The 12,287-nt window shown below is 46.4% G+C and overlaps 1 pseudogene; it reads right to left on the minus strand.

Moving 5' to 3' along the window:
* Positions 1-7,557: 7,557 nt before the first annotated feature.
* Positions 7,558-7,864, minus strand: LOC115892158 (annotated as a pseudogene).
* Between the last annotated feature and the right edge of the window lie 4,423 nt (positions 7,865-12,287).

Raw genomic sequence — 12,287 nt, forward strand, 5'->3', positions numbered from 1 at the left:
TGGGATATGGAGGTGCCACTGAACACCAAGGGAGAGAGAGACTTGTTGGGTGATTTGGGAGATGAAGCTAGGGCCATTGTCTGATTGTATGGAGTGAGGGAGACAAAATCTAGGGATGACTTCTGTTATAAGAATTTGAGGCCGGGCGCGGTGGCTCAAGCCTGTAATCCCAGCACTTTGGGAGGCCGAGATGGGCGGATCACGAGGTCAGGAGATCGAGACCATCCTGGCTAACAGGGTGAAACCCCGTCTCTACTAAAAAATACAAAAAACTGCCGGGCGCGGTGGCTCAAGCCTGTAATCCCAGCACTTTGGGAGGCCGAGGCGGGCGGATCACGAGGTCAGTAGATCGAGACCATCCTGGCTAACACGGTGAAACCCCGTCTCCACTAAAAACTACAAAAAAAAAACTAGCCGGGCGAGGTAGCGGCGCCTGTAGTCCCAGCTACCCAGGAGGCTGAGGCAGGAGAATGGCGTGAACCCGGGAGGCGGAGCTTGCAGTGAGCTGAGATCCGGCCACAGCACTCCAGCCCGGGTGACAGAGCGAGACTCCGTCTCAAAAAAAAAAAGAAAAAAAAGAAAAAAAAAAAAATACAAAAAACTAGCCGGGCGCGGTGGCGGGCGCCTGTAGTCCCAGCTACCCGGAGGCTGAGGCAGGAGAATGGCGTGAACCCGGGAGGCGGAGCTTGCAGTGAGCTGAGATCTGGCCACTGCACTCCAGCCTGGGTGACAGAGCAAGACTCCGTCTCAAAAAAAAAAAAAAAAAAAAAAAAAGAATTTGAGAGACTTCTGCAGCTTTTTCTGAAGGGTAGGAAGTGCTTCTACCCCACCTGAGAAGGTGTCTATGAGGGTAAGAAGATATTTAGCTTTTTTGATGGGAGGCATGTGGGTGAAGTCTACTTGCCAGTTCTCCCTTGGGAGTGTTCCTCTGAGCTACTGTGTAGGGATGAGGAGACAGTGGAGGGCCCATTGGGAGGAAGTAATAGATCATATATGAGAGTTTGAGGTTATGTCTTTTAGTGAGGTGAATAGATGGGGGGAGGAGAAATAAGAGCAAAGGAGCAGGTACAGGGGGCATGCACTGATATGGAAGGATTGGTGAAAAGATGTCAGAATTTCCTTAGTTTGCTCTTGGGGGAGGACAAGCTTTTGATTTTTGATTATCCAGTCCCCTTGAAGGGAGGCTCCTTGCTGTAGTAGTGAAGACTTTTTGGTGGGAGAGTACTTGGGTTGGACTGCTGGCGTAACAAGGAGGAGAGAGGCAAGGACAGAAGAAAGGGAGGTTTATTTTGCTGCCTCATCGGCCTTTCTGTTCCCTTTTGAGATTTTGTCTTGATCCTGTTTGACGTCCTTGACAGTGTATAACTCCTGCTTTACTTGGGAGGTGTGTGGCCTGAAGGAGTTGGGGGCCGTTAGTGATGGGGGTTCCTTTGGCAGGAAGGAATCCTCTCTCTTGTCAGATGGCAGAATGGGAATGAAGAATGTGATAGGCATATTTGGAGTCTGTGTAAATGTTGACTTGTTTGCCTTTGGAGAGGGTTAGGGCTCTGGTGAGAGCTATGAGTTCTGCTTTTTGGGAGGAGGTTCCTGAGGGTAGGGGCTTAAGGGTAGGGGCTTAACCTCAATTACTTGGTTTAAGGTAACTACTGCATACCCAGCAATTTTGAGAGAGTTGGCAGCTCCGGAAGAGGAGCCATCTATGAATAGTTTGTCATCTGGATTAGTGAGAGGCCTGGAGGAGATGTTAGGGAAGTGTGGTTGCAGGTGGTCTAGAATTTCAGTACAGGAGTGGGAGGGAGGCAAGGAAGATATTGGAATTAGAGATGCAGGGTTCGGGGGGAACTTTTGGCAAGATGGAACTCGGGGTTGTTGAGAAATCGGGCATGAAGAAGCTGGATGAGGGACGGGGAGAGAACGCTTAACACTGGGGAGGAAAGGAGGTCCTGTAGGTTATATGGACTGTGGATGGTGATGTCTTGACCAAATGTTAGCTTTTTACTTTCTAAGGCCAGGGTGGCAGCTGCCGCTAGAGCTCTGAGGCAGGTTGGCCATCCTTCAGAAGTATTGTCTAGCTGTTTGGAGAGGTAGGCTATGGGGGCAAAGGATGGAGGACTTCCTTTTAGTTGGCCAAGGACACCAAGGGCTATTCCTTGGTTTTCAGTTGTGTAGAAGGTGAAAGGCCAGGAAATATTAGTCAAACATAGGGCTGGAGCAGTTTTAAGTTTGTGGAAGCTAAGGACTATGTTGTGGGAGGGATTTAGGGGCTCATTAGGGTGCCTTTGGCTGCTTCATAGAGGGAGTGGGCTAAGAGGGTGAAGTTGGGGATCCATATTCTGAAAAAGTCTGCTAGCCTTAGGAATGAAAGACTTTCACTTTTTGAGGAAGGTGAAGATAGGTTGTCTATTAAGGCTGCCCATGCCAGGGTCATGACTCAGGACCTGGAGGAGAGTTGAACTCTTAGGTAGGTCACCTAAGGGTTCCTACCTTAGGTGTAGAAACCTGTGGGTGATTTCTAGGGGTGGAAAGCTGTGCTTTGGAGGGAAAGAGTCTATAGCTTTTATCAGCAAGGAAATTGAGAAGGTTGGTAGTGTGGGTTTGGGAGTCTTTTAGGGAGGGGCTACAGAGGAGGAGATCACCTACATATTGAAGAAGATGGCTGGGGGAAAGGTTTAAGGAGGTGAGGTCTTGAGCTAGGGCTTGCCTGAAGAAATGAGGGCTATCCCTGAAGACTTAAGGGAGAATAGTCTATATGAGTTGTTGTGACTGGAGGGTGTTGGGGTCAGTCCTGGTGAAAGCAAAGAGGTTTTGGGAATCAGGATGTAGAAGAATGGTGAAGAAGGCATGTTTTAGGTCAATTGCAATGTAGTGGGTGGTGTTTGAGGGGACAAGAGAGAGAAGTGTATAGGGGCTAGGGACTACAGGATGGATAGGGAGGACAGCCTGATCGATGGCTTGGAGGTCTTGAACAAGTCAGTATAAGCCATCAGATTTTTTAACAGGGAGGATGGGGGTGTTATATGGAGAATGTGTTGGTCTAAGAAGACCGTGTGAGCAGAGCTTGTTTATGATGGGCTGGAGGCCCTTTTGGTGGGTTAGGGAGATGGGATATTGGAGAATTTGGGAAATTTGGATTTTTTTTTTTTCTTTGACCGAGTTTTGCTCTTGTTGCCCAGGCTGGACTGCAATGGCATGATCTCAGCTCACTGCAAACTCCGCCTCCTGAGTTCAAGCAATTCTCCTGCCTGAGCCTCCCAAGTAGCTGGGATCACAGGCGTGCACCATCATGCCTGGCTAATTTTGTATTTTTAGTAGAAACGGGGTTTCACCATGTTGGTCAGGCTGGTTTCAAACCCCTGACCTCAAGTGATCTGCACACCTTAACCTCCCAAAGTGCTAGGATTATAGGCTTGAGCCACCACGCTTGGCCTTGGAGGGGTCTTTTAATTTGGTTTTGATGGGGTCATGGTAAGCAGCTGTGGAAAGGGTGGCGGTATCCCACACTACTGGGTTAACCAGAGAGGTGGGAAGTGGCTACGGGGGAGTGGGGTCAGGGGCTGGGAGCAGGAGGGACTCTGGTTGAGGGAGGCAGGAAAAGGTGATAGAAGCCTTAAATTTGGCTAAAAGATCCTGGCCTAGAATGGGGTTAGGGCAGTGAGGCATGATAAGGAGGGAGTGTGAAAAAATAGTATTAAACAGGGAACAAGTAAGGGATTCAGTGGCACGTGGATGTGAGATGAGTCCATCAACCCCCACGACAGAAACCTGGGAGGGACGAGTGTGTCCTGAAAATTCAGGCAAAGCCAAGTAGGTGGCCCTGGTATCGACTAAAAAGGAGATCGGCTTACCTGCTACTAGCAGAGTTACCCTGGGCTCCAATACAGTGATGGCAGATGGGGCCAGGGGCCCTGGGCTCCATCCGTCTTCAGCAGCCAGGCCAAGGAACTGTGGGAGTGTGAGTGATTCTTCACTCTTTGCTTTGCCAGGGCTTTGAGGAGTCGACCTGTTAGTCTGCTTAAGAGGACAATCAGATTTCCAGTGGCCATTTTGTTGGCAGGCTGGGAAAGGAGTTTTTGGAACTCATGGGTTAGGACATGCCCACCCCGATGGCCTTCTTTGCCACACTTAAAACAAGGCCCGGGGGATTACTGCTCTCGGGTCTTTTGTACCGTTGGGTGCTATGGCTAGGTTGGCAGATAGCTGCTGCTAGAAGCTGGTATTTAGCACGACCTCTTTGGGCTTTAACTAATTTATTTAGCTCATCTGTGTTATTGAAGACTTTGAAAGCCAGGTTAAGGAGGTCTTGTGGGGTCTGAGGGCTGTCTTCCACCTTTTTTAGTTTGCACTGTATGTCAGGAGCAGATTGAGAGATGAAATGGGTATTAAGAACAATAGTTCCTTCCCGGGAGGTGGGGTCAACGTGGGTGTGTGTGTGTGTGTGTGTGTGTGTGTGTGTGTGTATATATATATATATATATATATATATATTTTTTTTTTTTTTTTTTTTTTTTTTTTTTTTTTTTTGAGATGGAGTCTCACTCTGTCACCCAGGCTGGAGTGCAGTGGCCGGATCTCAGCTCACTGCAAGCTCTGCCTCCTGGGTTCACGCTATTCTCCTGCCTCAGCCTCCTGAGTAGCTGGGACTACAGGCACCCGCCACCTCATCCGGCTAGTTTTTTGTATTTTTTAAGTAGAGACGAGGTTTCACCGTGTTAGCCAGGATGGTCTCAATCTCCTGACCTCGTGATCCGCCCGTCTCGGCCTCCCAAAGTGCTGGGATTACAGGCTTGAGCCACTGCGCCCAGCCAACGTGGGTATATTTTTGGAGGGCCTCTGTAAGGCAGGAAAGAAATTTGGCAGGGTTTTCGTCAGCTCTTTGGAAAATTTCTTTGAGTTTTTCAAAATTTACGGCCTTATGGGCAGCTTTGTTAAGGCCTGTGATGAGGCAAGTGATCATATGATTATGAGATGCCTTGCCAGGATCTGTGGGTTGGTACTCCTAGCGGGGTTCTTCCCGGGGAACTGCAGCAGCTCCTACCAGCTTAGTAGGGTCTTGCCGATGAAGATTGTCAGCATACACCTCAGCTGTGAGCTACACTCTTTCCTTCTCTTCTGGGAGGAGAGTACAAGAGAGGATAATATAGAGATCAAGCCAAGTGAATTCGTAAGATTGGGTAAGGTATTTGAACTCCTTAATACAAGTGTCGGGATCAGAGGAAAAGGACCCGAGATGTTTTTCAATTTGGGAAAAGTGGGAGAGGGAGAAGGGAACATGGATGTGAACAATTCCTTCAGCCCTGGCCACCTCTTGGTGGGGGAAGTATGCGGGCTAGTTGTTGAGGGTGCTGAGTTGGAGAGCGTGTATGAGGTGGAGATGGGGAGAAATCAGAATCAGAAGCTGGGTGGTTGGAGAGCCGGGGGGGAAAGAGGTAAGGCAGGAGCGGGAACATATGGTGGAGGATCATGATGATCTAGCAGAGGATTATGATGTTGTCAGTGAGGAGGAAAGTTGACAGGGTCAAAGGAAGAGGAATTGTCAGAAGGAGCAGTGAGGGGGGTGGCTGAGGGTGGGTCAGACTTGGAACAGGCAAGGAGGATCTGGAAAGCAGAACAGGACTGACAGAGAGAGGGATGGCTACAGAGGGCAAAAACAATAAAAAAGCCTGAATATAAGGGATCTATGACCACTCTCCATTGCAATGGCAGAAGTTGTCTAGGTCCCTGAGGATGTTAGAATCGAAAGTGCCATTTTCAGGCCATTGGGAGCCATTGTCCAGTTTATATTGAAGCCAGGCTGTGTTACAATAAAAGATGAGCCTTTTTGGATAAATTTTGGAATGGAAGCCAACGGTGTTATGGTTGCAGAGGAGACATCCGAGGGGGGATGTCTTTGAGGGAGTGGACTGAGAGACTCCCATGGTGGAATGAGTGAGGGAGGGGTAGAAACGGGAGACATGGCCAGAGACTAGAATTGTGGGAGAAGGCGTCCCCCATCTCATGATTCAAGTTGGAGAGGAGCAATAATCCCCCATTCAGCCATCCCTGAAAGGGAGATATAGAGGGCCTGGAAGCCGGGAGAAGGAAATCCTTGGCCCAGTGCTGGGTCTTTTGGGAAAGGAAGAGTGGACAACGGTTCCAGGCAAAAGGCAGAAGTCTCCTTTACTCACTCCTGAGGCAGCCCTGATGTTGGATGTGTTTGCCAGCAATGGAGAGGAGTAGGAAATCCCCTGGGTCTCTGCAAGTTCTGGAAGGGGGAGTTCAGCCAGGGGAAGGGGGCAGAGGGAAGAAGAGACGGAGAAAGTGAGGCCAAACTCTACCATCTTCTTGGGTTTTGGCACCAAAATGTAAGGTTAGCTGAGAGAAAGAATGAGTAGACCCAAAGTCAGGCAAGCAAGTTTTATTGTCCTGCCAGGCTGCTCCTTGACAGGCAGAGGAGGCAGACCCACTTATAGACTACAGCAGGGCTTTGTAGAGCAAGGAACTGGGTTGGGGTGTGGAGACTGAGTCAGGGGTACAGGTGTCCTAACCGCATCCTGGAGATGTTTTTTGCCAGCTTTGTTTTGCAAGGTGGACAGGTGTTCTGACAGCATCCTCAGCCGTCTGCCAGTTCAGCTGAAGTCTTTTGATCAAACAGTTACTGGAAGGGTCAGTGGTAGAGTGATCTACTTCTAGCCTCGGGGGAGCTGCATGGGGGTCACAAAGGACTGTACTGGGAAACTTACAGGAAAAGAGGGGAACAGTCTAGTTGGGTTGACCCTAACACTGTTTTGCTGAGGGTTTTAATCAAAAAGCAATGCTTTTTTCTGCATCTATTGAGAAAATCTATTGAGCATTTTTCAAATGCTTTTTCTGCATCTATTGAGAAAATCTTGTGATTTTTGTTTTAAATTCTGTTTATGTGGTATATCACATTTATTTACTTATGTATGTTAAACCATTCCTGCTTCTCTGGCATGAGATGCATTTGATCATTGTGTATTCTCTTGTTGATATGCTATTGTATTTGGTTAGCTAGTATTTTGTTGAGAATTTTTGCATCTATGTTCATCAGGAATATTGATGTGTAGTTTTTTGTTGTTGTCATGTTCTTTCCTCGTTTTGGTATTAGGGTGATAATAGCTCCATGAAATGATTTAGGAAGAATTCCCTCTTTCTCTATTTTTTGGAATAGTTTCAGTAGAGTTGGTACCAGTTTTTTTTTTTTCCTCTGAATTTTAATTGGAAACAATAAAATGATTTAACAATTCATAATGAATTATGAAACTTGGTAGTTACATTGTACTATCATTTATGAGGCATTTATTCTTCATTATTTACACCTGAAAGAAACTGCATACTTGTGTGTTCTGTTCCCCATTTCAGAGGAAGACTATGAAGAGAAGATCTAAACTACTTATATAAATCAAAACCCAACTTGGCTAGAAATGAAATATAAAAAGAACTAAATATATAAACAACTGTGCCATAAGAGCATTACATGGTGTTAGCTCATATTTGGGGTCTGAAAGCAATTTAGCTCATCTCACAGGAAACAAAGACAGGAGCTAAATCATGAAAACCTCAATTATTTTTAGCATGCCTCTTAATTTTTCGTTCCTCTGGTTTCTTGTCTTCTATGCTTGAGTCTTGAACAGGTAACCATTTAAGAGGATGTCAGGGATAGATGGGCCATGGTGGAAGTGTCAGCAAACATGAAAAAGCAAATCTGGCCATAACTATATAGACAGTCCACCCGAACTGTTGAGCCATGTACACATAGATAAATCCAACTCTTGCAGAAAAAAGATTAATTCCCTGAAACATCTGTTCAGCTCTTCTGGCCCTTGTAATCCATCTGTGTGGGTGGCAAGCTCAGATGCTCCAGCATGGCTGGCTCAGGAGGTGGGCACCTGAGCTCAGGTGACAAGCTGCAAGGCTCCAGCCTGGACAACAGAGTGTCTCAAAAAATAAAACAAAACAAAACTCGGTGAATAAATATTTTCACTGTCTTTCACTATGTTCATAGAATTTATAATAAGAGATGTACAATGTTGAAGAGAGGAGGGGTCCAGGGAAAGTTTTGGATTATGATGGTAGATTTTTTTTTTATCATTAATTTTCATCTAGAAGGTGTTTGCACCTGTCTTTCACTTCTGTTTGATTAACACTGATTGTCATATTAAAAGTCACTCTAGCCGGTCACGGTGCCTCACACCTATAATCCAGCACTTTGGGAGGTCAGGTGAGCTGATCACCTGAGGTTGGGAGTTCGAGACCAGCCTGACCAACATGGAGAAACCCCGTCTCTACTAAAAGTACAAAATTAGTTGGGCATGGCAGCGCATGCCTGTAATCCCAGCTACTCGGGAGGCTGAAGCAGGAGAGTTGCTTGAATCCAGGAGGCGGAGGTTGCGGTGAGCCAAGATCCTGCCAATGCACTTCAACCTGGGCAACAAGAGTGAAACTCCATCTCAAAAAAAAAAAAAAAAGTCACTCTGAGCTTAATTGTCTAAAGGAAAAAAAAAAAAAAAAAGGCCTGTGGGCAGAACTACCAGGCAGAGGTTCTAGTATAAGAACAGTGTAGAGTTAGGAAGAAAGGACAGCCATGCTGGGCAGAAGAGAGAAGGTGATGACCATGAACAGAAAAATTTGCAAACCCAGCAAGTCAAGGCGCTAAATAAAAGTCTTTTGTCCTGCACTCGCCATTTAACTTCATGAACACTCCAAGAGAACATTCTCTTTTAAGGATACTGGCTCACACCTGTAATCTCAGCACTTTGGGAGGTGGAGGCAGGTGGATCACCTGAGGTCAGGAGTTCGAGACCAACCCGGCCAACATGGTGAAACCTTGTCTCTACTAAAAATACAAAAATTAGCTAGGCATGGTGGTGGGTGCCTATAATCCCAGCTACTTGGGAGACTGAGGCAGGAGAATTGCTTGAACCTGGGAGTCGGAGGTTTCAAAGAGCCAAGATCACATGCACTCCAGACTGGGTGAGAGAGTTAGACTATGTCTCAAAAAAAAAAAAAAAAAAAAAAAAAAAGATACTGGTAGTTCTCATTTTTCAGTAATCTTGTGAAAGAATCTGATTTCTCCCATCAGTCTGTCCCCAGGAATAAAATCACACAGTTGATTGCCATTCTTATAATGGAATCTTCCTGGAATAGGCTACAAGGATATTGAGAAAGTTGCTATCAGTCATTCACACACTGAAGGGACATTAATTCACCAGAGCCTTGGTGAAGAATGAAAGGAGCTCATTATAAGCAGGTCTGGATGGTGCACAGCGTATAAAGGGGACAGAGGAAACCAGGGAGCCTGGGTCTGGAGACAGCTTTAATCCCTGAACGTACTATTATTATGTTCATTCTACATTGGAGTAAACTGGAAAAAAAAAAGGCAAGTAACTTGTTTACGATTATACTATCCCAGAGTAGAGGAGCCAGGATTCAAATTCAGGCAGCCTGCCTCACCATCAGAGCTTAAAGTCATAACTGCATACTGCACTGAAGCAGGATTCTACTGTGGCTAGGTACACTAACTTAGGGTTCACATCTCAGCTGCTCTGCTATTTCCAGCTGTGTGACTGTGGGAAAGTTACTTTTCTGTGCTCAATGTCCCCTGTAAAGTGGGGATAGTAGTACCCACCTGTGGAATTCCTTAAATGAGTTAATAGCTGCAACATGTTTAAACAGCACCATGCACATGGTTACCGTCTAGTAAATACAGTCTACTATGTCTGAACTCTAGATGGACATGTTTCTTAAGATTCTGAAATTAGGCCAGGTGCAGTGGCTCCTACCTGTAATCCCAGCACTTTAAGAGGCCAAAGCAGGTGGATCACTTAAGGTCAGGAGTTCAAGACTAGCCTGACCAATATGGTGAAACCCCATCTCTACTAAAAATACAAAAATTAGCCAGGTGTGGTGGCGGGCACCTGTAATCCCAGCTGCTTGGGAGGCTGAAGGAGGAGAATCACTTGAACCCAGGAGGTGGAGGCTGCAGTGAGCCGAGATAGCTTCACGGCTTTGCACTCTAGCCTGGGCGTTGCAGCGAGACTTCCTCTCAAAACAAAAAAAGAAAAGATACTGAAATTCTGGACTCTGAAATGCCAGGGTCCAGAATCCTCCAGCAGCATTCTCCTATCTTTTGACTGCAGAATCGTACCCTGCCTCCCAGGATTGAAAGGAGTAGGGCACACTATCCACCTAGTTCATCCTCATAGTAATGTGACGTCAAAGCCTTGGCTGGGGCCCAGCCATTGTAACCTTCCATTCTTCTTCGCCCACATGGGTTCTAGCTCTAATTCTATCCCAAACTTTCTGTGTGACCTTTGTCTGAGCCTCAGCCTTTTCATCTGCAAAATGGGAACCAAGCACCTATTTTGCACAGCCTCATAGGGTATAGAGATCAAAAGAAAAGATGGGTACAGGAATATTTTGTAAATTCTGTAGTGTTGTATGTGAGTGAAAGATGGCCAGTTACTGAAATCCCTGAGGAAAGGACATGTCAGTTCCCAAATCAGGTCTTAAAATCTTTCTTTTTTTTTTTTTTTTAGGTATGTAAAATATTTTTTCGAGGTATGCATATAAGAGGATTCTGTTCATATTCAAATTAGTGGGTTTTCTTTTGAAAATATTTCAATTTACACTTTGTTCTTTTATTTTCTTCTTCTTCTTTTTTTTTTTTTTAGAGTTTTGCTCTTGTCACCCAGGCTGGAGTGAAATGGAGCGATCTGGGCTCATGGCAACCTCTGCCTCCTGGGTTCAGGCTATTATTCTTCTGTCTCAGCCTCCCGAGTAGCTGGGACTACAGGCGTGCACCACCACACCCAGCTAATTTTTGTATTTTTAGTAAAGACGGGGTTTCACCATGTTAGCCAGGATGGTCTCGATTTCTTGACCTCATGATCCACCTACCTTGGCCTCCCAAAGTGCTGGGATTACAGGTGTGAGCCACTGTGCCCAGCCTTGTCATCCTTATAGCTTCTTATTCATTCCACATTATTAGTATATTTTCTATTTTTCCCATTGTCTTGGGTTAAACATTTTAAACTTAAGTCCTATAACTGAGGGTAACATGAGTTGCAATTTTCTTTTCACTTACGAAAGATACCACATTTGAAATGTCTGCAGTTAATTTGTTGTCTTTTTTTCATTATTTTTATGAAAAGTTGGACAACCCATGGAAATTTTTTTTTTTTTTTTTTTTTGAGAAGGAGTCTCGCTCTGTCACCCAGGCTGGAGTGCAGTGGCCAGATCTCAGCTCACTGCAAGCTCCGCCTCCCGGGTTCACGCCATTCTCCTGCCTCAGCCTCCCGAGTAGCTGGGACTACAGGCGCCCGCCACCTCGCCCGGCTAGTTTTTTGTATTTTTTTAGTAGAGACGGGGTTTCACCGTGTTAGCCAGGATGGTCTCGATCTCCTGACCTCGTGATCCGCCCACCTCGGCCTCCCAAAGTGCTGGGATTACAGGCTTGAGCCACCGTGCCCGGCCGGAAATTTTTTATTTGTTCACTCATATCTAAGAAGAGCATTTCCTTCTTAGTTTAATTACATCCTGCATTCTTCCTTTGGTTTTCTTCTGTACCTAGAAAATTCTCTTTTTTTGTTTTTTCTTTTTAATTTTTTTTTGAGATGGAGTTTCTCTCTTGTTGCCCAAGCTTGAGTGCAATGGCAGGATCTGGGCTCCCTGCAACCTCCCTCCCCTCCCCCTCGCTGCCCAACCCGTTCAAGCAATTCTCCTGCCTCTGCCTCCGGAGTAGCTGGGATTACAGGCGTGTGCCACCACGCCCAGCTAATTTTTTGCATTTTTTAGTAGAGAGGGGGTTTCACCATGTTGGCCAGGATGGTTTCCATCTCTTGACCTCGTGATCCAGCCGCTTCGGCCTCCCAAGTGCTGGGATTACAAGCGTGAGTCACCATTCCCGGCTGAAATTTCTTTTTTTTGGAGCCTCGCTCTGTCGCCCAGGCTGGAGTGCAGTGGCGTGATTCGGGCTGACTGCAAACTGCGCCTTCAGGGTTCACGCCATTCTCCCACCTCAGCCTCTGGAGTAGCTGGGACTACAGGCGCCCGCCACCACGCCCGGCTCATTTTTTGTTTTTGTATTTTTAGTAGAGACGGGGTTTCACCGTGTTAGCCAGGATGGTCTTGGCTAGTCTGGATCTCCTGACCTCGTGATCCGCCCGCCTTGGCCTCCCAAAGTGCTGGGGTTACAGGCATAAGCCACCGCACCCGGCCTGAAAATTTTCACTTTTAAAAAATATTTCTAGGGCTTCTGGCAGAGTACTGGGTCATCGCTCGCAGCCGTC

Source organism: Rhinopithecus roxellana, chromosome 12 (genome assembly GCF_007565055.1).
Source record: "Rhinopithecus roxellana isolate Shanxi Qingling chromosome 12, ASM756505v1, whole genome shotgun sequence".
Lineage (NCBI taxonomy): Eukaryota > Metazoa > Chordata > Mammalia > Primates > Cercopithecidae > Rhinopithecus > Rhinopithecus roxellana.